This window comes from Nomascus leucogenys, chromosome X (genome assembly GCF_006542625.1).
Source record: "Nomascus leucogenys isolate Asia chromosome X, Asia_NLE_v1, whole genome shotgun sequence".
Taxonomy (NCBI): Eukaryota; Metazoa; Chordata; class Mammalia; order Primates; family Hylobatidae; genus Nomascus; species Nomascus leucogenys.
This window is the reverse complement of record NC_044406.1, coordinates 85,143,633-85,170,787: the sequence shown is the minus strand read 5'-3', so window position 1 is coordinate 85,170,787 and position 27,155 is coordinate 85,143,633. Positions and strand designations below refer to the sequence as shown.

The 27,155-nt window shown below is 38.7% G+C and overlaps 1 pseudogene across 1 annotated transcript; it reads right to left on the bottom strand.

Moving 5' to 3' along the window:
• Nucleotides 1-19,122: 19,122 nt before the first annotated feature.
• On the bottom strand, nt 19,123-21,136 carry LOC100585190 (annotated as a pseudogene). The gene is made up of 2 exons (XR_001113814.2): nt 21,062-21,136; nt 19,123-20,241 (listed from the first exon to the last, which is right to left on the bottom strand). The product of XR_001113814.2 is annotated as a histone-arginine methyltransferase CARM1 pseudogene (transcript).
• Nucleotides 21,137-27,155: the final 6,019 nt, after the last annotated feature.

The following is a 27,155-nucleotide window of genomic DNA, read 5'->3' as shown; positions in this document are numbered from 1 at the left end:
GAGTGACACACAAATGCAACCTAAATAGAAAAAAATTTATTACTGCAGTTCCAATGTCTGCCTGGTCTATAAAACGTAACAGATTTTTCAGTGCCTGTGGTGAAATGCAGCACACATTTGGGAGAGAAAACAGGCACTAAGAGCTTCATATGTTAATAATGCTATAAGAACCACTCAATTGTGTGTGCATAAAGGCCTCCAAAATATTTAGTTTTATCCACACTCTTGAAGAAATAATATTAAAGTCTACTTATTGTCCATCTTCATCTATTTTAAACGCCAGACAATCTATGAATGGTACATGTCAGCTGGAAGCTATCATGAAAATGGCATAAATCAACATTCATTTTATTAAGTAAGGTTTCATCATAGCTAAATATTTTGGACTTCAAGCAAAGAAGCCCCTTGGTCTTTTCAACTAAGTAGTAAATAGATGTCTAGTCCCTCATACTCCTTGCAATGCAAGTATGATCTGGGTCTGCCCGTGGATGGGGAAGAAGAGAAATATTTCCTTAAGGAGACTAAAGCACTTAGCTTATGCCCAACATAATGATTATAGACTAGGCCATTTGGCTAATGTTCAATAACCAGTGACTTACTGGGTGACTAATGTCTTTGGGGCATCTCCTGTAAGCATAGAGAGTTTAGTTAGCATTAATAACATACTTAATGGAGTTTTGGCAGTTCTTGGCAATTCTCTACAAAGATTCCTTCGAGAATTAGCAGAACTTTGAATCAGTATGTATGCAACCAATAACTAGCCCCGAGGTTGATCTCTAGGCCTCAGATCTTACAGGGGCTGCTTAAGAAGCAGCTATTTCTATAGAGAAGCTTGGCAGAAAACTACACCATCCTTAACACACAAAGCTTCCCTTTTTGCTTCCTGGAGTGTGGATGTGTGCAATAATATCACAGCCGGGGGAACCAGTCCCACTGAACCTCAGAAAAACTGTCTCTACTGCTGCTCCCTGAACTTCATATACAAAGTAAATGGTGGGAATAAATCTTATAAAGTTCGAACAGTGAAGCCAAGTCACTGTGAAATTGAGCATTGAGAACAAATTTTAAAAGATGCTGTTACTGAATTTTGATAATTGCTAAAAATAATCTTATTTCTATTGGTAGTGGCCATAGGGATCAGGAACCTGATTTTCCCCACCACCACCACCACCGCCCCTACTCCTTGATGTGCAAAGACTTGTTAATGTAGCACTAGGAGGAGTGGTTTGAATGTCGTAATAATAGGAGCATTATTTTTTTTTCTTTCATTTGTAGAACACTATATGAGTTTTACAGACAACACTGATGAGAGAAATGGGTCAAGTGTCCCGTTGGTCTGGCCCTGACATATGCTTATGTGCACCCACACAACACACACAGACACACAGAAACACACACACACACACACACACACACACACACACACACACACCCTTTTACTGGCCAAGGTTCAAAGAAACATGATTTCTTCCCACATTCTATTTTAGAAAAAGAATTTTCAAGAGACTTCTATGGTTTTAGCATTTATGTCTTAAATATGCTATTTAGCAAGACACAAAAACCTCTCTCTCTCTCTCTCTGTCTCTCCCTCTCTGTCTCTCTTCTCCACACACCTCTCCCCCATCTCTCTCCCTCACTTTTTGGAAAGAAGAGAAACTTATGAAGTTTAAGTTTCTCTGGCTTATAACCTAGATGTGGTAGATTTAGGGTTTTCTAAATCTAAGATCTATGATTGATTTCTGTCTCTCTCAACCCCAAAATATGGGTTAAGTATTTTCTTTTTAACCAAAAACTCTCTTTTATCTTTGACTTTCTCACTTGAGGAATATAGGGCCTGGACATCCCTGAGATATCTTATTTGTAGATACAGAAAATAGAATGAGATTGTGGGCAAGCAAATCTTTTAAGCACATAAATGGAAATGAAAGTAAGATAGCACAGTAATTAACACAGATGAAAATAGTATTCTTCCCCAGAATTCTTGTGGGTGATAAATTGCCTTAGCTGGAAACTATATTTTCAAGTTGTAAATCTTCATATGACTAATGGCTTCCCTGTAACTTGCAATGAAATTAGAGAACAAATATTAAGATATGGTCTTTATTTATCTGTAAAATTATAATACTAGAGCAACAGCATGAACCTGCACATGAAATGAAGGCCACAAGTTATTACTTGATGGCCAGTTTACCCATTAAAGTACATGGATACCAGTAGGTAGACAGAAATACAGGATAACTAAAGTACATAGCTCCGCATCTTGTCAAGTGGTTAAAAGATTTCCATTGAAGGGGCTAATTCATGCTGAAAATATTTATTTTAATTTGAATCTTAAAATTCAGTTGACTGAAAAGGAAGATCACAGCCATCTTGCAAATATCTTTGAAAACTGCATTTGCCACACATAAATGAATATGTTTACTGGAGAATGTTTTTGTAGGTGGATATCTGTGGTTTCCCACATGTCACAGGTACTCCAGCCCAATATTAAACTGGAGAACAGTACGTCAGAAAAATAGTGCATCTGTTGCCTTCTCTGGGCATCCGGTGTGAGCTGCTTCCTCAGTGCAGTGATTGCCTGGAGGGATTTAGCTCAGAACTTAGAACAGCCCTCAAACATGGCCGTGAATTCCTGGGTACCATTCACATTTCTTTTAAAAAGGGGATGTTCAGTTCTGAGCCAGAGCTGCCTCCATAGTCCAAGGGCAAAAACTAAACCAATTTCAGTAGGGATGGAAGAAAACTCGCTTTGATCCACAGCTCAGCAGTTCCTAAATCTTGAGTCTAATTACATCAGCCACCTCATGATGTGGAAGAAATATTTTGAATCAAAAGGCATTGATATATTATAGAAAATATAAAAACTGTGACACTTTTAATTCCTGGAATTTAATCAGAGTCTGAAAGCCCACCCATCAGAGATGCTATAAAGAGGATTTCTAAATTGAGTGTATCCTCCGAGGTCTATACCAGCTTTCTGATTCTATAATTTTGAGGCAGAGTTTTAAAATACGAATATTTGGGGCATAGCCTTATCCTAATGATTTTGGCAGTTTTCTTCCATAGATACAGGTGCAAATTAAAAGATGTTTCCTTGCATGAGGTGACAAAATGTAGCCCCAAACTCTATACTAAAACACCTGGGTGAATAAACTGAGTATAAAGCATTAATTGATTTCCCCATTTTATCACTCCCTTTAAACTAATTTATAGTCTATTTAATTAAAAATGAGTCTGGCAAGTTCTGGAATAGAACAGTGGCCTGTATCTCAAAACTCCCACAGATAACAATTATAAACTCTGGGAAAAATATAAACATAACTGCTACTTGAAAGAACTGGAGAGATAACAAATACTATCAGAAAATAGAAAGTGCCTTGATCCTTGAAAGAAGGAAATCATGCTGGTTGAGGATCATATTTATACACCTTTTTCCCTGACATCAGTACCTAGTCTGAGCATCACGGGGGTAGAGGGGAGTTTGCAAGCAGGTTTGCAAGCTCCCTCCATCTATGGCTCCCTCTTTTCTAGGATTCCCCCTCCAAATTGCAGTCACTATAGCAGCCCCAAACACCATTTCTAACAGAGGAGACAGCAAAGTTTTTGTGTAAAGGGTCAGATAATAAATATTTTAGGTTTTGGAGGCCACATAAATTCTCTACTGTACATTCTTTTTTGTTTTTCTTTTTGTTGTGTTTTAAAATGTAAAAGCCATTCTTAGCTTGAGGGCCCTACAAAAACAAGCCAGATTTGGCCTGCAGGCAATAATTTGCCTACCCCTGATCTATACCTCATGCAAATAAGACTGCGCTTCTGACATACATGCATTTGGATTCCTAGAAGGAGAGGCGAGAGACAATGAAGCACAAAAGCATTTGAAGATATCATGGCAGAAAAAATCTCAAATTTGGCGAAATGCATCAATGTACAGTTCTAAGAATTACACAAACTCCATTATAAATACATAAAACAAACAACAGCAACAACAAAAACAGGCACCTCATAATCAAATTTTTTAAAAATAAAGGTAGATATCCTTGTTTTACAATATTAACTCTCTAAGTAAACTGTAAAATGTTAAGAATGCATATCATAATCCCTAGAGCAAACACTAGCAAATAATACAAAGAAGACAAATTTAAAAGTCATTAGAGAAATTTAAATGAAATACTTTAAAAAATTAATTAGGCCGGGCTGGGCACGGTGGCTCACGCCTGTAATCCCAGCACTTTGGGAGGCTGAGGCGAGCGGATCACCTGAGGTCAGGAGTTTGAGACCAGCCTGGCCAACACGGTGAAACCTCATCTCTACTAAAAATACAAAAAATTAGCTGGGTGTGGTGGCGGGCGCCTGTAATCCCAGCTACACAGGAGGCTGAGGCAGGAGAATCACTTGAACCTGGGAGGCAGAGGTTGCAGTGAGCCGAGATCGCAGCATTGCACTTCAGCCTGGGCAACAAGAGCAAAATTCCATCTCAAAAAAAAAAAAAAAAAAATTAATTAGGCTGGGTATGGTGCCCCACTCGTAATCCCAACACTTTGGGAAGCCAAGGCAGGAGGATCACATGAAGCCTGGAGTTCAAGACCAGCTTGGACAACATAGCAAGACCCAGTCTTTACAAAAAAAAGAGAAAAATTATCCAGGTATGGTGGTGCACAACTACTCCCAGCTATTCAGGAGGTTGAGTCAGGAGGATCACTTGAACCCAGGAGTCCAAGGCTGCAGTGAGCTATAATTGCACCACTGCATTCCAGCCTGGGCAATAGAGTGAATGTATTATATGTCTCTAAAACATAATAATAACAATAATTAAACCAAAAGAAGACAAGAAGAGAGGAGCAGAAGAACAAAATATCAAATGGAACCAATAGAATATAAATTGAAAAGCAAAATGGCAGACTTAAATCCAAACAAGTCAATAATTATTTTACATGGAGTTAGACTAATCTCTCTAATTAAAAGACAGGGATTTATAGACAGGCTTTAAAAATGATCTTACTCTATGCTACAGCAAGCAATGTGTTTTGATACAACAAACAGGTTGAAAATAAAAGTATAGAAAAAGTTATATGCTGCAAACAATAAGCATAAGCAAGCTTGTGTGTCTATTTCATTATTAGACAAAACAAACTTCGAGACAGGGAGTATTACCTGAAATTAAGAGGAACACTTCATATTATTAAATGATTAATATATCAGGAAGCTATAACAATCATATCTGTTTGTTTAGCTAATAAGACTATTTCAGCAAAAACTGATGAAATTAATAGAAGAAATAGACAAATGCACAGTTGTAGTTGGATATTTTAATATTGCCTCTGCATAACTGATAAAAACACTAGAGAAAAAATTTGGAAGGGCATAGAATATTTTAAAAATATTATCAACCAAGTTGACTTAATTGATAATTTTAGAACAATACATAAAGAATACGTATCATTCTCAAATGCGTGTATAATATGTTCAAGATAGGCTGTGTACTGGACCATAGAATGTCAATAAATTTCAAAAATTGTAACTGTGTATTATTTAACCACAATGGAATCAAATTTAAAAACTTGAGGTCATTCACATGCACACGTATGTTTATTGCGGCACTATTCACAATGCAAAGGCTTGGAACCAACCCAAATGTCCATTAATGATAGACTGGATTAAGAAAATGTGGCACATATACACCATGGAATACTGTGCAGCCATAAAAAAGGATGAGTTCATGTCCTTTGTAGGGACATGGATGAAGCTGGAAACCATCATTCTGAGCAAAGTATCACAGGGACAGAAAACCAAACACCGCATGTTCTCACTCACTGGTGGGAATTGAACAATGAGAACACTTGGACACAGGGTGGGGAACATTGCACACCAGGGTCTGTCGTGGGGTGGGGGGAGGGGGAGGGATAGCATTAGGAGATACACCTAATGTAAATGACGAGTTAACGGGTGCAGCACACCAACATGGCACGTGTATACATATGTAACAAACCTGCACATTGTGCACATGTACCCTGGAACTTAAAGTATAATAAAAAATAAGTAAAATAAAATAACCAACCAGAAAAAACAAGTTGAGGTCATTATGCTAAATGAAATAAGACAAAGAAAGACAAATATTGCATGATCTCATTTGTATGCAAAATCGAAAAAGTTGAACTCATGAGAAAAAAAAAAAAGTAGAATCAGAATGATGGTTACCAGGGGCTATAGGAGGGGAAAGTGGGTAGATCTTGGTCAAAGGGTACAAACTTTCAGTTATAAGATCAATAAGTTATTGAGATGTATACAGCATGGTGACTATAGTTAACAATACTGATTTGTATACTTGACATTTGTTAAGAAAGTGTATCTTAAATGTTTTCACCACAAGTAAATGAAAGAAATTATGCAAGGTGATGAATAGGTTAATTCCATGGCTCATAGTAATCATTTCACAATGTACACATATACCAAAACATCACATTGTATATGGTAAATATATTCAATTTTTAATTGTCAATTGCACTTCAATACAGCTGTAAATAAAAGAATATGTAATAGGTTGCATAAAATATAATTCTAAAAAAATGGAAAAAATGCTCAAATATTTGGAAGTTTAAAAACATACTCAAGTCTAGGGCATTTAGGTGATGTGTCAAAAAGAAGGAAGTTAGAAAATACTTCAAACTCTGTTATAATGAATATACAATCATGTAAACCTTTGCAGGATGAAGCTAAGACAATACCTAAAGAGAACTTTAAGACTTCAAAGGCTTATATTAGAAAGAGAAGTTTAAAATCCATAATCTGAGCTTCCACTTTACAAAAACTAGAAAAAGAGGGGCCAAATAAATTCAAAATAAGTAGAAGGAAAAAACCAATAAAGCTAAGAAGGGAAAGCAGTGGGCTACAACAGAAACAATACTACAAAATTTGGTTCTCTGTAAAGATTAACACAATTGATAAAGCCCTAACAATATTGATCAACAGAAAATAAAACACAAATTACCAATATCAAGGATACAAGAGGGGATATCACTACAGAGACTTCACTGGCCATACACAACAAAAAATACAGACTTTACAAAATTAGTCCAGGAAAGTCCCTGACAAACAACTATCACAATAAGCAGTAACAACAACATTTCCTGGGGCGGAGCAGAATCTAATTTCCATAGTTGCCACATAATTTTCAAAATGTCCAGTTTTCAACAAAAATATTATGAAGCATACAGAGAAACAAGAAAATATGGCCAATACATGGGAGAGAGGGAAGGCAATTAATGGAAACTGTCCCTGAGGAAGGCCAAACATTGTTCTTACTAGATAAAAACTTTAAGTCAGCTATTTTAAATATGCTAATAGAGCTAAAAGAAACTTTGTCCAGAAATCTTAAGAAAACCATGAGAACTATATAAAGACTATCAGTCAAGTGACATAGATTACAAAGAAAAAACAGAGATTCTGGAGTTAAAAAGTATAATAAATAAAATAAAAAATTCAACTAGAGGCACTCACTAGCAGATTTAACCTGGCACATGAAAGAATCTACTTGAAGATTCTAAGAAATCTACTAAGAATTCTAAGATCTACTAAGAAAACAACTCAAAACCATATAGTAAACTTGAAGATAGATCAATTGAGATTTTCCAGTCTGAGGAACCAAAAGAAAAAAAAAAATGAGGAAAAATCAAATGGAAAGAGTCTAAGAGATTTGTGGGACACTGCCCATGATACCAAATATGCATAATGAGAGTCCCAGAAAGAGAGAAAGAAAGGAACAGAAAGAATATTTGAAGAAATAATGGCCGTAAACTTCCCAAATTTGATTTTTAAAAAGTTTAATCTACTGAGCCAAAAGCCTAAATGGAGTCCAAGTACAATAAACTCAAAGAGATCCACACCAAGGCACATTATGAAATTGTCAAAAGCCAAAGACTAAGAGAAAAATCTTGAAAGCAGCAAGAGTAAAGCAACTGATCATGTACAAGGTATCCTGAATATGCTTAATAGTTAAATTCTCATCTGAAACTATGGAGGCCAGAAACAGTGGGATGTTATTTTGAAGTGCTGAAAGAAATAACAATTGTTAACCAAGTATGCTCATCCAGCAAAACTACTTTTGAAAATTGAAGGAGAAATTAACACATTCCCAGATAAAACCAAAAACAATGACAGAATTTGTCACTAGTAGATGTGCCCTAGAAGAAATACCAAAGGAGTCCTTCAGTGTGAAATAAAAGGACACTAGAGAGTAACTTGAATCCATACAAAGAAATAAAAACACTGGTAAAGGTAACTACACAGATTAATATATAAGTCAGTGTTAATGGTATTTTTCCTGTCTCATTTAAAAGACAGTTGTGTAAAATGACAATTATAAATATATGTTGATGGACTCAATGTATAAAGATGTAATTTGTGACAATAACAACATAAAGAGGAAGATAAAACTATATAGGAGCAAAGTTTTTGTGTATTATTGAAATTAAGTTGACAATAATTGAAACTAGATTTTTATAGTTAAGATACTAATTGTAATTCCCAGGAAAACCACTAAGAAAACAACTCAAAACCATATAGTAAAAAAAAAAAAAATGACAAGGGAATTAAAGTGGGTACACTAAAATATCTACTCAGCATAAAAGAAGGCAGTAATGGAGAAATTAAGGCAGAAAAAAAAAGACATAGAAAACAAATGACAAAATTATAGAAGTAAATCCTTGTTATCTGTAATTACTTTAAAAGTCGATGGATTAAAGTATCTAGTTAAAAAGCAGAATTCGGCAGATTTTAAAAGAACATAATACAACCATATGTCTCTGCCTACCAGAGACACATCACATACAAAGATACAAATAGGTTGAAAGCAAAATGATGAAAAAAGATACCCCATACAACAATAAACAAAAAAGAGCTTAAGTGGCTACAATAATATCAGACAAAATAAACTTTAAGACAAAAAATGTTACTAGAAGCATAGGCCAGGCATGGTGGCTCATGCCTATAATCCTGGTACTTTGGGAGGCTGAGGTGGGAGGATTGCTTGAGCCCAGGAGTTTGAAACCAGCCTGGACAGCATAGCGAGACCCTATCTCTATAAAACAAACAAAGAGGCCTGGCGCAGTGGCTCACGCCTGTAATCCCAGCATTTTGGGAGGCTGAGGCGGGTGGATTACCTGAGGTCAGGAGTTCGAGACCAGCCTGGCCAACATGGTGAAACCCCGTCTCTACTAAAAATACAAAAATTAGCTGGGTGTGGTGGCAGAGGCCTATAATCCCAGCTACTCAGGAGGCTAAGGCAGGAGAATGGCTTGAACCTGGGAGGCGGAGCTTGCAGTGAGTAGAGATCATGCCATTGCACTCCAGCCTGGGGGACAAGAGCAAGACTTTGTTTCAAAACAACAACAACAACAACAACAAAATTTTTAAATGTTACTAGAAACAAAGAAAGACAGTATATAATGCTAAAAGGGTCAATCCATATAGAAGACATAGCAATTTATAAATATATATACAACTAATAAGAGTGCCCTAAAACACATGAAGCAAAAAATGACAGAATTGAGAAGAGAAATAGATAGTTTTACAATAATAGTTAGAGACTTTAATGTCCCATTTTCAATAATGGGTAGAACAACTAGACATATAAGCATGAAGGAAATAGAAGACTTAACACTATATAAACCGACTAGACCTAACAGACATCTATAGGACACTTTTTACCTAGCAGCAGCAAAATACACATTCTTTTCAAGTGCACATGGAACATTCTCCAGGCTACACTACACTACACTATATGATTGGCCATAATATAAATATCAATAAATTTTTAAGATTGAAATCATAGAAAGTATGTTCTCCAAACACAATGGAATGATATTAAAAATAAAAAACAAAATTTAGAAAATTCACAAATATGTGGAAATTAAACAACACACTTTAATAACTAATGAGTCGAAGAAGATTAAAAGAGAAATTAGAAAATACTTTGAGATAAATGGCTACAAAACACAACATACAGCTGGGCATGGTAGGCCATGCCTATAATCCCAGCACTTTGGGAGGCTGAGGCAGGAGGATCACTGGAGCCTAGGAGTTCAAGCCCAGCCTGGACAACATAGCAAGACCTCATTTTTAACAAAAAATTAAAAAATTAGCTGGGCATGGTGGCTTATGCCTCTAGTCCAAGCTACTTGGGAGGCTGAGGGGGAGGATTGCTTGAGCCCAGGAATTTGAGGTTGCAGTGAGCTATAATTGCACCACTCCAGCCTGAGCAACAGAGTGACAACCTCCCTGTCTAAACAACAACAACAATAACACCACCACCAAAAAAAACCCCAAAACTTACAGGATGAAGCAAAAGCAGTTTTCAGAGGGAAATTTATAGCTATAAACATCTACATTGAAAAAAGAAGAAAGATCTCAATCAGTAATCTAATCTTTCACCTTAAGAAAGTGGAGATAGAAGAGCAAACTAAACCAAAAGCAAATAGAAAGAAAATATTGAAGATTCGAGCGCAGATAAATTAAATAGTGAAAAGAAAAACAGTAGACAGAATCAAGAATATCAAAAGTTTGTTCCGTCAAAGACATGATTGACAAACCTATAGCTAGACTAACAGAGAAAAAAAAGAGAAGACTCAAATTACTAAAATTAGAAAGAAACATGGGGATATTACTACAGATCTTACAAAACTACAAAAATTATAAGAGGCAGATAATCAACAACAGAGAGTAACGATTGTCTATTTTTTGTTTCTGTTATCTGTGCTTTTGAGGTTTTAGGCATAAACTATAAAAAACAGTATGTCAACAAAATAGATAACCTAGATGAAATAGACAAATTTCTAGAAACACATAAAAGAGTAAAAATTAGAAAGAAATAGAAAATCTGAATAAGCCTACACCAACTAAAGAGATTGAACCAGTAATAATGATAATAATAAATTCCATGAAAGAAAATTTCACAACAAGGTGACATCACTGGTGAATTCTATCAAATTTTTAAAGAAGAATTAGCATCAATCCTTCTCAACCTCTTCCAAAAAATAGAAGAGGAGGGAACATTTATTCAATGAAGACAGGATTACACTGAAAAAAAAAAAAAAAATATATATATATATATATATATATATATATATATATATATATAAAAACAGTGGATTACAGACTTAAATGTAAAACCTGAAGCTGTAAAACTCCTAGAAGAAAACATAGCGGAAAACCTCCATGACATTGGTGTTGGCAATAATGTTTTAAACGTGACACCAAAAGCTTAGGAAACAAAAGCAAAAATTAACAAATGGGACTATACCAAACAGAAATGTTTCCACATAGCAAAGGAAGCAATAGACGAACAAAAAAACCCCACAGAATGGGAGAAAATATTTGCAAACCATGTATCTGATAAGGAGTCAATATCCACAATATATAAGGAACTCATACAACAATAGCAAAAATCCAAATAACCCTATTTAAGAATTGGCAAGGGACGGCCGGGCACAGTGGCTCATGCCTGTAATCCCAGCACTTTGGGAGGCCGAGGCAGATGGATCACAAGGTCAGGAGTTTCAGACCAGCCTGGCCAGCATAGTGAAACCCTGTCTCTACTAAAAATACAAAAAATTAGCCAGGCATGGTGGTGCGCACCTGTAGTCCTAGCTACATGGGAGGCTGAGGCAGGAGAATTGCTGAACCAGGCAGGCAGAGGTTGCAGTGAGCCGTGATCGTGCCACTGCACTCCAGACTGGGCGACAGAGCGAGACTCCATCTCAAAAGGTAAATTAATTAATTAATTAATTAATAAACAAATAAAATAAAAATTGGCAAGGGACATGAATAGACTTTTTTTCAAAGAAGACATATAAATTGCCAACAGATATATTAAAAAATTCTCGACATCACTAATCATCAGAGAAATGCAAATCAAAACCATAAGATATCATCTGACACCTGTTAAAATGGCTATTATCAAAAAGTAAAAAGATAACAGGGGCTGGAAAGAATGTGAAGAGATTGGAACCCTTGTACAGTGTTCATGGGAATGTAGACAGGCACTGACAGTATGGAGGTTCATCAAAAAAATTAAAAATAGAGCTACCATATGATCCAGCAATCTCACTTCTGGGTGTACATCCAAAGGATACAAAATCAGTATCTCAAAGAGATGTCTGAACTCCTGTGTTCATCGCAGCATTGTTCACCATAGCCAAGATATGGAATCAAGCTAAGTGTCCATCAACAGAGGAATTGATAAAGAAAATTAAATATTATTGAGCCTCGTAAAGGAAGGAATCCTGCCATATGTAACAGCGTGAATTAACCTGAAAAACATTATGCTAATGAAATAAGCTAGACACAGAAAAACAAATACCACATTACTTCACTTATATGTGGAATCTGAAAAAGTCAAACTCAGAAACAGAGCAGAAGGGATCCGGGTGGGGATATAGGGAGAAGTTGGTCAAAGGGTACAAACTTTAAATTATGAGATAAATAAGTTCTGGAGACCAAAAGTATAGTCTGGTGACTATAGTTAGTAATACTGTACAGTGTACCTGATATTTGCTAAGAGTAGACCTTAAGTGTTCTCATCAGACACACACACACACACACACAAAGGTGGTAACTACGTGAAGTGATGGATATGTAAACTAAGTTGATTGTGGCAATCATTTCACAATGTATACATATATGAAATTATGTTGGACACCTTAGATATATACAATTTTTAGTCATCGATTATACCGCAATAAAGCTAGAAGGTAAAGGTGATGGTCTTTTGGGAAAGAAGGTTCCATTGTTAGACCAGAGCTACTTACAAGGACTCTCCCTTCAGTCACTCATTCAACATGCCTTAATGAAGAAACTACTCTTTATTAGGTGCTGGGGATATAGTAGTGATTGAGTTATTGCCCTGGCCCTTATAAGCAGATAATCAACAACACAGAGTGACAATTGTCTATTTCTGATTTTCTTACCTGTGCTTTTGAGGTTTTAGTCATTAATTATTTGCCTAGGCAGATGTCCAGAAGAGTATTTCCTAGGTTTTCTTCTGGGATTTTTATAGTTTGAGATCTTACATTTAAGTCTGTAATCCATCTTGACTTAATTTTTGTATATGGTGAAAAGTAGGGGTCCAGTTTCATTCTTCTGCATATGGTTAAGCCAGTTTTCCCAGCATCATTTATTCAATAGACAGTCTGTTCCCTATTGCTTGTTTTTGTTGACTTTGTCAAAGATCAGTTGGTTGTAGGTATGTGGCTTTATTTCTGCATTCTCTATTCTGTTTCATTATTATACGTGTCTACTTTTATACCAGTACCATGCTGTTTTGGTTATTGTAGACTTGTAGTATAATTTGAAATCAGGTAATGTGATGCCTCCAGCTTTGTTCTTTTTGTTTAGGATTGAAAGTTAAGTGTTATTCTAATGCTCCAAGACTAAAGTATTAAGGAAATAGGACACTGAGTAGGTACATTCTCATTCGGGGGCAGGGAGCTCTGGAACATGGAATGATGCCCACAGCGGATATGCCATACAAGGGTGTAGTCTAACCTGCTTGAGAATACTGGATGCTTAGTTACGTGTTGAAGTTGCAGGAAGTTGGAGGAAGAACATTAACAAGAAAATGTGTGGTGATTGTATACAGTCTTAATTTATTTATTTGACATGTATTGTTGACTGTCTATTATGTACCAGGCACTGTGCTAGGCCCTAGAGGTACAAAAACAGTGTCTAATTTTGTGAAGCTTGTATTCTAGCGGGGAGCACAGATGTCATCTATATTATCATAAGAATAACCATATATCAACAAAATGTGGTAACTGATAAAAATGAAAGACATAAAGAATAGCATGTTTAAATGCCCTGTGCTGGGAATGAGCATGAATCTGTATCTGCACCCTAAGTTATGGCCACAGTTAGCAGGAACTAAAACCTTACATGTGGCTGATGCTCAGAGAGTGAGGAAAATCACAGTTCATGATGGCATTTGGGATGCAGGTAGGCAGAGGACAGACCCTGCTGAGCATTGAAAGTCATAGTAAGTTTTGTCCTTGAATACTATTGGAACCTTTTAAAGCTTTTAGCACAGCATCTGGAAGGAGGGAAAGTAGGTTGACTGATCAGATCTGCATTTAGAAAAGATGACTTTGCCTGGAATGTGAATATCAGATTTGGGGAGGGGGCATAAATACATGTGAAGTGACCAGTTGGGTGGCTATTGTAGTTGAGGTGAGAGATCATGGCTTACACTAGGGTGATGGTGATGAAGATGGAGAGAACTGGAAACTGTGGGGTCCCTTAGTGCATGAAACAATTTTGATGCAACCCACTGTAATGGAAACTTTGAGCTTCATAACACATGTACCTTCAAATGTTAACACTCATATGTAAAATAAAATGGATTTTCCTGGTAGTTCAGCTGTTCAAGCTAGGATTAGAGAGCTATGACATGGTGAAAGTCAGATACTAAGTGGCCAAGTTAGGCCTTGAGCAAAGACTCGTGCTCAGGTTGTGTATATAAGATAATAAGCACTGATTAATTCTGTAAATGGTTAATCAGATGGACCTATATAGTCTTAGCCTCAGTCAATCAGCATGAGTTATTGACTATGCACTGTGCAGAAAACATAAGTATCCCACAAAATAGCCTCTAGTGTACAAAGAAATAAGCACCACCTCAATATATACGATCCATTCAGTGAATACCTTCTAAATATTGAATAGATACTATTGAACCTAGCACTTGGCTCTGCAGAATTTTCAAGGGCAATTCACAGCGTGGATATGCTGAGGAGTTTCATAGGGCAATTTCTATCTATTGGAATGGGAATGTGGGGAAAGTCAATTGTCTTAGGTGTAAGTAAAGGGAGCTTAAAGAGTCTTTCTCCTAAACCAAAAAAAAAAAAAAAAAAGGTAAATCATTGATTTCCCTCATGATTCATCTTCTGCAGTGGTGTTTTTTTCTCTCTGTGTTAGGACCTATATAGGACCAGCATTAATAAAGGAGCAGTAGCCCTTTAAGGCCAGGCTGGCTGAATGGGAGGACCCAAAAATGTCATCCTACAAGGGCCTTTAGTTTCTGGCGGAAGTATGTGCACAATTTATCTCGTGAGTCTCAGTTTACAGTAGCCCTGTGATGGGTCTGGCTGACCCTGCTCTGCCAACTCTCCAGAATCCCTGACACCTTTAATAGGCTAGCTGACTGCCTTCTTGCTTAACTTGCAGATCACCACTTAACTATCTGTTTTCTATCCCTCTCCTTTCCAGAATCTTGCCAGCCTCCCACCCACTGTCTGCCATCTTTACTACTGCCCACTTCTAGGTTTGCATCAAGTTTCTTACCATGGCCTATTGTCCTTCATGCTACATCTTTGGAAATCCCGGGACAAATACCCTCAACCAGTGGTTCTCCAGTCTAGTTTTGTTAGAAGCACTTAGTGAAACTTCTTACAAATGGACATTCTTTGTCTAATTTTGTGTTAGATCATCTGGAGGCAGGTCTCAGGAATATTTATTTTTAGAAAGCTTCCGGCCAGGCGCAGTGGCTCACGCCGGTAAGCCCAGCACTTTGGGAAGCCGAGGTGGGTGGATCGCCTGCGGTCAGGAGTTCCAGACCAGCCTGGCCAACATGGTGAAACCCCATCTCTACTAAAAATACAAAAAAAAAAAAAAAATTAGATGGGTGTGGTGACAGGCACCTGTAACCCCAGCTACTTGGGATGCTGACAATTGATTGAACCTGGGAGGCAGAGGTTGCAGTGAGCAGAGATCGCACCATTGCACTCCAGCCTGGGCAGCAGAGCAAGACTCTGTCTCAAAAAAAAAAAAAAAAAACAGCTTCCCAGGTGTTTTGAAAACACTCACTTGACCAGTGTTATGGAATCCCTGCAAACTATTTCACTTTGTGTTCCACTTAGAGGTTTCAAACTCTCAGTAAAGACAGGTCAGCATGTTGCCCTTTATGCTACTCTCAAAAAAATTTCCTGTTTCCTAGAGCAAGATATTGAATTAGAGTAATAATACTGCTTACCCCAGTTGATACAGGGGATACATAATTTTCATTCATAATAATAATAAAAAAATACCCATTTATTGGGCACTTAGTATGTGTTAGTCTACTGACTGTTTTTCACAGTTTTTTAGTTTAATCCTAACAATCCCAGGGTGATTTACATTGATTTATATTAATCAGAAAAGTGACACTTAGAGAGGTTAAGCAGCTTGCCCAAGAGGAAGTGTCCAAGTTAGGATTTGAACCCAGGTCTGGCTAATGACAAAATTCACGCTCTTGGCCACATGGTCAGCAATTTATAATAAACAGGTGGCAAAGCTGACAGCCAAGTAAAGCTCTCCCTCCTCTGCTGTATTTTTTGTAGTTCACTCGAAGTTTCTCCACTGGGTTGGCCAGACATCCCCCTCTAAGATTACTGGGGGAATTAGGGCTCATAAGACCTCTACCAGCTGCCCACAAAGAAAGATCTGAATCTCACTAGTGAGTCTCATGAAAACGGATGTGATAACAAACCTGAGGCAAAATCATAAGTGTTTTGTGCATCCTGGCTGTTTTTAAGTTATTTAAGCCCTACGATTCCAGCTCAAGTCTCAGCCACTTCCTCTCTTTCACCCTCATGCCATTACTTACTGTGAAACCAACAGCCGACCTGAGATTGCCAATACTGCATGTGAATCTGTAGGCAGCAGCAGAGGTCCCTGATGCCATTGTCTCCCGGACCACTGTAACTCCCTCGGGCTCCTCCCTCTCTGTAAGCAGCACTCTCTGTTCACTAGCACAGCCAGGTGCTTTTGTTCAGGCCCAGAAGGGGTGGAATAAACACAAAAAGATACCCTCTGCTTCACTGCTGTTAAACTACTGTAATCACAGCAAAGTGCTCTGCTACTTACAAGAAGTTGATGGGTCTATGGCAGAGTTCTAAGAAGTGGACAAGAAACAAAGGGATTTTGTAACAGATGGGATGCCTGTTGAGTTATTAACATTTGTATCACAGATTCTATTTCTACTACATTCACCAGGGACAAATAACACACTAGCTTTGATCCCGCTATTCAAAAGGAAGCTATAAGGTGACATAGTACAAAGGCTGCTCATTATAAAAATCCTGTTAGAATGCAATACACTATTAATTGTTCTAAGATTCCCCATTATTAAAATAAAATACTTGCTAATATTCTTTTTTTTTTTACAAGCAAAGTTGCATTTTAAAAATAACCTGTATATAATGTTTGCACCAAATACAGTAACATTTGTTTTGGATATTTCTTTTCTCATTGTGCATATACTTCTTTTCATTTTAAATTGTGTTACACAGTATTATAACTCTGATAAAGCACATAATGAATACTTACCAGTCAGTACAAAGGGTTTACCTATTTCTAACTATCTATGGAAATCAAATTATAGTGCAGTGCTGCATGAACGTTCACATCTTAATGTAAGGGGTAAAGTTACATACAGACAATGTAGGTTGTTAGGTAGATGAACCATTCAGCTGTAGAATGGACTCAGGCAAAGATTAGAGGCCTCCCTTTTGCTGCCTTCTGAAATGCCTCCTTGATCCAGTTTGCACAAGTAGTGAGATACTGAAATAATCTGACATTGGCAAAGTGTCTGTCAACTGTCTGAGGTGACAAATAAGGCATAAGTGAGTTTTCTTTGTCACATCTAGAGACACAAAAGTGAAATGGGAAGGGCGACTTTCTAGTTAATCTTTCAGGAGAGTCCAGATGTACAGGCTGATACATTCAAAGCTGTTTTTCTTCACAAGGAGGCAGCAGGGAAAACGTGATTTTCTATGTATTTACCCCTCTCAAGAAACACGGGTCTCCTTTTGCCCTCTTCCTGCTACCTCAGTGTACACAGATGGACTTTATTTTGTAAACCAAGTCAAGGTTTAAATAAAAAATTCTATAAGGGCAGCACCCAGCAACCTTGCCTTTTATTTATCTGAAAAACAATAGTCTCAAATGAAGTTTTTCTCTTTGTCTTCAGAGTTAACCAAGATTCATCTCATGGCCATATCGTGGAAGCTTCTGGAAATGCTACCAACCCTACCAGAAGCTTGGTTGCTTTTGTTTTTGCCTTTTTTTTTTTTTTTTTTTTTTTTTTTTGACTCCCTGAGCTCAATTCAACTGCATACTCACAAGAAAATAGGCACTTGGAATTTAAGTGGAGGGACACACCCACTAAACTTGACTGCAGGCTAAATCCAAAATTCTGACAATCAATGTTAAGGAAGACAGTAGTTCTCAGCACATTATTTAACTTGAAAAATTCCTATTTTGACACCTTGGGTTTTTTTTGTTTGTTTGGTCATTCAGAGTTATTCCAGGGACCCAGGACTTTAGAGGTAAAAATGATCTCAGTGTAATGACCACAAAATAACTGTTTAAGGCCAGTTTTTGTTTCACATAGACGCTATCGACAGTCATGCCAGCCCCCTGGTACAGGGTAAGCTATCTGTACCCACACTGGACTGTATTTAAAATAATGTCCTCCTGAAGTGAGTCAGTATTTCCTAGAAACATTTGCCTAATTAGCTCTTTTTTTTTTTTTATTCCGGATTCAAGCGATTCTCCTGCCTCACCCTCCCGAGTAGCTGGGATTACAGGCATGCGCCACCACACTGGCTAATTTTTGTATTTTTTTAGTAGAGACGGGGTTTCACCATGTTGGCCAGTCTGGTCTCGACTACTTAGCTCTTTTAACTTATTTTTCCTGAAGAGAATCCCTGATACTAGTACCAAAAAACTTATGTTTTGTCAGCAAGTATCAGCATAGGTACCATTAGCAGAATTCTATGACAATTAGTTTCTATTGTTGATTGCCCAACTGTTTGGTCAAACACCAATTCCTCCACCATCTGTTTGAAAATTTCTAGCAGGAGAAAATGAATCTGGCAAGGCAAATACGTTCAGCATGTCTTCGGACAGAAGCATACCTCTCAAGGGATTGGTTCCTCCTTCTTTTCTCCCTAGGTTTGCACACAGCACAATGGCTAGTTTGGAAGCAGAATCCAGAAAAAGAAAAAAAAAATCAGTGACTGGGCTGAAGAAACAGTTATTGGGACGCAGCATACACTCAAAAAGAAAGAACATTAATCAAAGCAAAATATTACATTATCAGTGGCAATGAAATTTGCTCACAAAGCTGGACTCATCCATGTTTCCACTCCCAACTTTGGCTTCTAAGAAGTTCACCGTGTACTTGATAGACTTGGCCATCAGGATCCGGATGTCAAATGTGTCCACCACAGGCTGCCGGAAATACTCATCCACCCCGGCACCTCGGAGGGCCGACAGGTCCACTCTGTGGAACGATGGCTGGTACCAGAAGTTGGCCTTGGTGAACTGCTCCATGTAGAGCTGTTCATCCGTGAAGGGTGCAAGGTGGACGTCACCAATGGTAGGAAACATGTTTCCGCTGGGCTTCAGGTACTTCTTGGCGTGGAGGTAGCTCTCCAGCATGCGCTCATTGAAGAGCATGTAGCCCATGGGCTCCGAGATGATGATGTCCACCTGCTCGGGGAGTGACACCTCCTCCACCTTGCCCGGGATGACCACGATGTGGTCCGTCAGGTTGTTACTCTTCACCAAGACCTCGGCGTGCTGGGCCGTGGTGCTGGCCTCCACCGCGTAGATTTTCCGTGCTCCAGCTTGGGCGGCAAAAAACGACAGGATCCCAGAGCCACAGCCAACATCAAGAACGATCTTGTCCTTGAAGTCGGTGTGGTTTTGCAGGATGGCGCGCTGGTAGGTGCCTGTCCGCACGTAGTCCTGCATCATGTTCTGCTGCTGGGACAGGTAGCCATAAAACTGGAAGTACTGCACGGCAGAAGACTCCTCCGTCCGCTCACTGAACACGGACCGCTCCAGGGTGTGGCCCCGGCAGGTTTTCAGGATGTTGTAGAAGGAACAGAAATCGTTGGGTGTGGCGAACTGGATGAGGACACTGTTGCAGCCCAGGGTGATGATGAAGGACTGCTTGCCCACATGGCTGCACTCTGTCTCTCGGGACACTGAGCACTTAAAGACACACACATCTTCATGGCTGTAGAGGGCGATTCCCGCCGCGTCCGGGCCGGCGCGCACCTCGAGGCGCAGCGCCTGCTGCTCCGCGTGCAGCTGGATCTCGCCGTTCGCGTCGCCGATGGTGAGGAGGCGGCCGCCGGGGAACATGGACACGGCCGCGCAGGGCCCCGCTCCGCCCAGGCCCGCTGACCCCGCGCCACCCCATAAAGTCTAAAGTTTCTGGACTCGATTACAAAGTTTTCCATCATCTAGACTTTTTTTTACCTATCCCATCTCTCTTGCACCACACTCCCCTTTGTACTCTGTATTCCAGCTATGTTTTTTTTGTTTTGTTTTGTTTCGTTTTGTTTTGTTTTTTTAGCTTTGCAAAATTGCTAGGTTGTCTCTTTCCCTTAGACTTCTATACATGCTTCTGGGAACAGTCTCCACTCCTACCCCACTTCTTTTCCTCCTAGCAAATGCGTTCATATTTCATATTTAGTGTTACTTCCTCAGAAAGGCTGTTAGATTCAACTGCAAATCTGCTTTCATTTGCATAAGACTTATTACACTTTTATGTAATTACTTGCTTGTTCTTCTGCTAAACTGTAATCTCTGTGAGGGTAGGAGCCTTCTATGTCTCATTCACTACTTTATCTCCAGTACTTAGCACAATGCTCAATAAACATTTGGTGAGTGATTGATTTGTTAATAAAGGATGCGTTATGGGAAGGAAGGTAGAGAAGTACTGGTATATTCCTTATTGTGGCAGAATGGTTAATAGTCAATGAGAAATGCCAAAAGTGACTCAAGTACTTCACGGCCCTCTCTAGAGGAAGCTGTTCTAATATTTAGAGAATCATCAGCCTGAAGGAATAAGTGTACTTTGGATCGGGGATAAAAATAATTGTCATAATTGATATTCTGGGCTACCTAAGGACATTGAAAAATGCTCTGACCACATGGTAGAAAAACTCTCATCCAGAATCAAGAGCAGCAGAACAAGAATATAAGTAGGAGAAGTAGATCATAAGCAAGGGGATAAGGGCACCAGTGAGTGCCCCTGTGCCAGGGCAAAGACGCCAGCTGTAGCAGTGGCAGAGAAACCAATCATGAGCTCAGTCATCGTCAAAAACAAGAACTGCAGATGCTAAAGCAATTGCAGCAGAAACTGTAAGCCACTAGGAGCATTTGGAAAAGGGCTGTTAATTTTTGGAACAGCTTGCATTCCTCTGGAATGAATAATGTGTTTTTGTGACAGGGAAACAGTAGGAGATTCTTGTAGTTATGATTCTTCTTAGGGCATTCTTAATTCCATTTTCCCATCCACAGATACAGTGTCCACTTCCCCCGAGTCAAAGGAGTGAAGAAGATGGGCAGTCCCTCCTTGCTTGCCTATCCTCTTTTGTCCATTGAGCTCTCATGCACATACCAGAGATCACCCAGTCCAGTCGCATCCTAGGTTCATGTCCATGGCTAATACAAGCTTTTCAGAGAGAAATCACCTGGTACCCTTCCCCAGATACAGTGATTCCTCATCTGGTGCTTATTTTCTAAACTACAAATGGAAAAGAGAGAGAGAGAAAAAAAAACCCTTCAGGTTACAAAGTAGATGCTGAAAATGCTAGATACAGAAGAGAAATCAAACCTGGCACCTACATATTTCTGACTGAGCAACATACTCTCCCTTTATCTGAAGATATTTGATTTTGGAGCAACAAAGTTCAAGAGAATTCAAAACAGCATATTGAGCATGTGTAATGCCATATTGTCTTCTGTACCTTTACAAAGACATGCTGAGCCATGTTCCTTTGAATGTTCAAACATGTGGTTATTTGAACGTATGACTCCAAAAAGAAAAAAACAAAAGGAAAAAGAAACAGAAGGGAAAAGGCCTTGAGGTGATATTAAGCACCGTGAAGCAAAATTGATCTCCCTCTACTGTGTTTCTTCCAGGAAGCTGGTGTGCTCAACAACGTCGCCCAGAGGAGAAGCCAAATCACCTACACTTAACGGGTGGGCTCATCAGCTGCAAAGGGCCTTTCCAAAAGTTTCATAACAGCAACAAAATGAATCCAAATAATAAAAAATGGGGGAGCGGGGAGACACACTGCAGTACTGGAGAATTGCAATGGCAGCTATTAGAAAGTCTACTTTTAGATCAAGTTCAGGAAAAAGGCTGCCTTCTCAATACTGTATTATGATTCTACTCTTAATTATTAAATATATTAATGATGTATCCACCTACTTTTAGAACTATAATCAATATTTCCCCTGAAAATAGCCATTTGCAAGCAGCAAATAGCATCAAGAATGAGCAAATGTGGTGTTCATTTCCTATACATTCAGCATGAGCTAAGTATATGTATATCGGATGTTTTGTTCCATTATGTTTAAACAACAGTGAAAATCCTACAGCAAGGGTGATCGCAATTATTTTTATAATCTGGATTTGTATCTCTCTCTGTCCCTTTTCTGCTTTCTCTCTCTCCCCAGGATCTTTCTTTGTGAATGCAACGGTGTTTGTATGTGTAATGTGTGTGTGTTTATCCTCTCCTCTTTTTTCTTTCTCTTCTTTCTCCACCTTATGTCTGCCTATTTTTGCCTCATTATGAAGGTTTCTCTTAGCTTTAGAGTATATAACTGTTTGTCTCAGTTTTTCTCTGGCTCTAGTAGTCTCTTGTCTGCTATCCTCTATGTATCTTTCTTTTTTCTGTCTTTCCCCTTGCTGAATTTCTACCCACATTTAAAGGACTGAAGGACAATACTCACTGTCCCTTAAAGCTTTCCTTGACACTCCCTCCCTACTCCTTCCTGACCCTCTACTCCCTGTACTTGCCTCTCTTGTAGCCCTTTCACATGGGACTGTAATCTGCAGTGAGAAGAAATGGTATAGTTGACCATGTCTGCTCTCAGAGCCAGTCACACATAATGTCTAAGGCAGCCGAAGAGTACCGGAAGGAACCTCTAATTAAAATGAGCTTTACTCGGGTGCCTCAGTGCTCATAAATTTATTGTTGGAGCTTTGGCCTATTGCTACTAGGATTGGAAGGAAGGCATGCTTCTCTTTGTCCGTGATCTTGAACAATGGGTCTAAACCAATGGTCTGTGCACTGGCATAATAGTTTCTCAGCTAACTTGTTGGGTAGAAGCATACATCTTTCCCTGAATACACCAATCCCCTGCTCCTTGACATTGCAGACACTGCACTTATATGTTAGAATGATGTGCCTTAAACTTCGCTGTGTGTCAGAATCCCTGGGGAAGCTTGTTAGAAATACAAATGCCTAGATCCTACCCCGGAATCAAACTTGGGGAGGGAGATTCTGGGTGTTTGTATTTCTAACAAGCTCCCCAGGGCATTGTGATGCTCGGTCAAGGTTGAAAATCAATCATTAGAGAAGAATTTCTGTGAGTTAAGCATTGATCTCCTCCTGGACCTCATTTAAAGTAAAAATACTTTTAGAAGAGCATCATAGTAAGAATCGAATGCCTGAGTATAAATGAGTTCGTTTACTACAAGAGTTCTTATAGACATGAAGGAAAGCAATAAATAAGTGTTTAGCACACCCTTTGTGCTGGACACTGTGCTCCCATACTGTGTGGTTGTTAGGAGGACCTTCCATTCCCATGGTCTCATGAGTAACATTCCTTCTGCTATGGTAACACTCTGAAATTCTCTTCCCAACCTTAATCACTTTCATCCCATGCATAGGGTTGTCAGATAAAATACTGGATGCTCCATTAAACTTGAATTTCAGATAAACAATAGATAATGTCGATAGTAAAAGTATACCCTACACACTACATGGGACATACTTACACTAAAAATTATTTATTGTTTATCTGAAATTCAAATTTAACTGTGTATTCTGTATTTTTATATCTTAAATCTGGCAATCCTACCCATAGGAGGAGAAGTGAATTATCTGAATAGGTCCATTGGTCCACGGTTTGCAATTAGGTAGAGCTAAGAGGACATTGTGGGTAAGTTCGTCTGCTCTGTAGACCCAAATTCCTTCAGAGGAGTCATCTTAAAGACTAGAGGACAAGAGGAGAAAACAACTAAAACCATTTGGCTGCATATCAAAGTTATACCACTGAGTTCAGTGTTATCAGTAATAAGGCTATTTTCATCTTCATTTGCCTTAAGCCTGTATCTTATTTCTCAGTTGGCTTTGAAATCAGGTTTTATTTCTCCCTCCAAAAACCACAATGGTTATCTTATTTACCCTAATTTTCACAGGACCTCTATGAGGTAGCTACTGTAATCCCCATATTACAATTAAAAAAAAATGATGGGGCACTGAAGTAGGGAATGGAAGGAGCAAAATTCAAACTTTGCAACATATGATTTGGCCTCAGGCATTTGATGGGGGTAGATATTTTCATTTCATGAAAGTGAAACTGATATCTGAATCTGTGTTTGATTTGGCTATTAAAACATACTGGCCTTAAATCATGAGAAAAGAAAAACCCTTCAGTACTAATGGTGCCTTTATCCAATTTGCCAAACAGAAGAGTGAAGTATTGTCCTTTAACTCTCATCCTATGCTTTATGAATGCACAAATAATTTTTTTATAAACAATAAGGCCACTGACTAAGATAAAAGGCAGCCTGCCTAAGGGAAAAAAATCCCCCTCTTCAAACATCAATTAGAAACGTTTATTAGTGGTATTCGATTGACAGTTCACATTTATTTCCAAGAAAATAGAATGAATCCTCTTTAGGCTAGAATGTTTAAAAGGCTGCAGGTAGGATGTAGTGCTTCAGAGTAATTGCTAAAGACAAGTGACCTTTGGAATCTAGCATTAGTCAGTTTTGGGAAGAAAAAGAGAACACAGGCAAAAGACCTGTTCAAAACTCATCTTTAGATTTATTCAATGGCCCTTTATTTTAAGCCATGAATATATACAGTGCATAAGTATTAGCTTTCTACATAAATTAAGGTAAGGTAGGAATAAGCAGTCACTTGAAAAATGATTGAATATTGACTCTCAAATGTGGATCTGAATATGAGTCTGTATATCTGGGTCTGGATCTTTAAGTGAGAATTCTGCTATGTGTGTTCAGATGTTTCTATACACACCTGCTAAGCTTGACCCTGTAGCCCGTGAGTTTTATCTCTCCTTTTCTGTTATGGTACAAATAAAACGAAGATACCTGATGTCAGGCCTGTTCAGCTGGAGTCACTAATGTAAGGTGTCTACAGGCTCAGCCCTGCCAAGTGATTAAGCCAGTCCTGACCAGGGCAGAAAAATATATTGGAAGTTTCAACCATATTAGTAGATGGGGACTAAAGTTATTGTTGTTTCCTAGACTAGACCCATTATCTTGCATGCTGGGCATGACCCTTGGAGATCTGGGTGCTGCTTCCCTACCCTACCTTCCAGATTATACCTCTCCCCTCTCAATTCCCTTCTGAACCAAGCTCAAGTTCAGCCTGCCTCCCTGGATATTTTACATTGGAGTTTCAAGTCATGTCTTCAGAGGCAAGCCCTGTACCCTCCTCTTCCATTATCATTTATCTCTTCATTGTCTTGTAGCTATTCTTCATTTTCTGTGTATTGAATTTCATACTAGTTCTCACCAGATCAATGATCATTTCCTAATATCAGGCCTGCTGATGCTCATCACAGAGAATTTTCACCCTCTCTGCCTGTGATTGTGCAAACATTAAAGTACACAGGGTGTTTGTCTCAACTACAAAAAGCTCACTCACCATACCTGTATTAGTCCGTTCTCATACTGGTATGAAGAAATATCTGAAACTGGGTATTTTATAAAGAAAAAGAGTTTTAATGGACCCACAGTTCCACACGGCCGGGGAGGCCTCACAATTATGGCCAAAGGCGAAGGAGGAGCAAAGGCACATCTGACATGGCAGTAGGCAAGAGAGCGTGTGCAGGGAAACTGTCCTTTATAAAACCATCAGATCTCATGAGACTTAGTCACCATCATGAGAACAGCATGGAAAAAACCTGCCCCCCATGATTCAATTACCTCCCACCAGGTCCCTCCCATGACATGTGGGGATTATGGGAGCTACAATTCAAGGTGAGATTTTGTAGGGGACACAGCCAAAACTTATCAATACCTCTGCTGCTCTGGCTATCACGCAAACCCACGTGATAAAAACATTCTGGCTTAAGTAGACCCCAACATGGCATTGGCTGCTGTGGTAGGAGCACTTCTTTTGGTATGCTGTGGTTTTAAGCAGAAATAAGAATATCTTCTTGGTTGAGAGAGATTTTTCTCCATTCCTCAAATGTCCTTTTGTGGGTTGCTTCTAGCCTTCTCATAGGCTTGGGGGATCTAAGCTAAATTTTTTCTTTACCAGCATGAGTCTTGGACAAATTGTGAAATATTTTTCTGTGGTGCCATTCACCTTCTTTCCTGGATAATAATAACCATAAAGACAAGTGATGTTTATCGTGTTTCCCAAATCCAACCACCATGCTAAGTTCTTCATGGGCGTTATCTCATGTTAGCCTCAGCAAAATTTTAAATGTAGAATTAAAGTTCAGGACTGCAGAGACCTTATCTGGCCTTGTTATCTGGTATCCCCAGTCCCTAGCACAGTGCCTAGCAAATAGATGGCCCTCAAATTTGTTGAATAAATGAAATTGTGTTCTATTGTTAACCCTCTGTTTTACAGATGAACAAAATGAGGGTCAGAGAAGTTAAGTGACTACTCCAATGTCACATAACTAACTAGTCAATGGTAGACTCAGGACTGAAATTTAAATCCATCTCACTCCAAAACCTGCATTCTTAACCACTGTGCCCCTTTTCAGCAAACGTATTTCCACCCATGAGGTACCCAACAGCCCCTTAACTTCCACTGGAGAATCCCAATTAAGCTATTGACCTGAAGCCTATGATCCCATTATGACATCAAAGAGATCTGCATCATAAATGCAATCAGCTCTGTCTGCTAATTTATGCTAAGGAGCTTCTGGATTAACTCCTGTGTGAAATTTAGGGTTTCAATCCAGTCACTTAAAGAGATGATAAAGGGTAGCAATTCCAGGCAATATGGTGAGCCACTGAAGAAATGAATTTGGTTCAGGACATTCCAACAGAACCTTTTGAATCACAACGCATAGATCACAATACATAGTCCTTGTATTTAGGTACATTA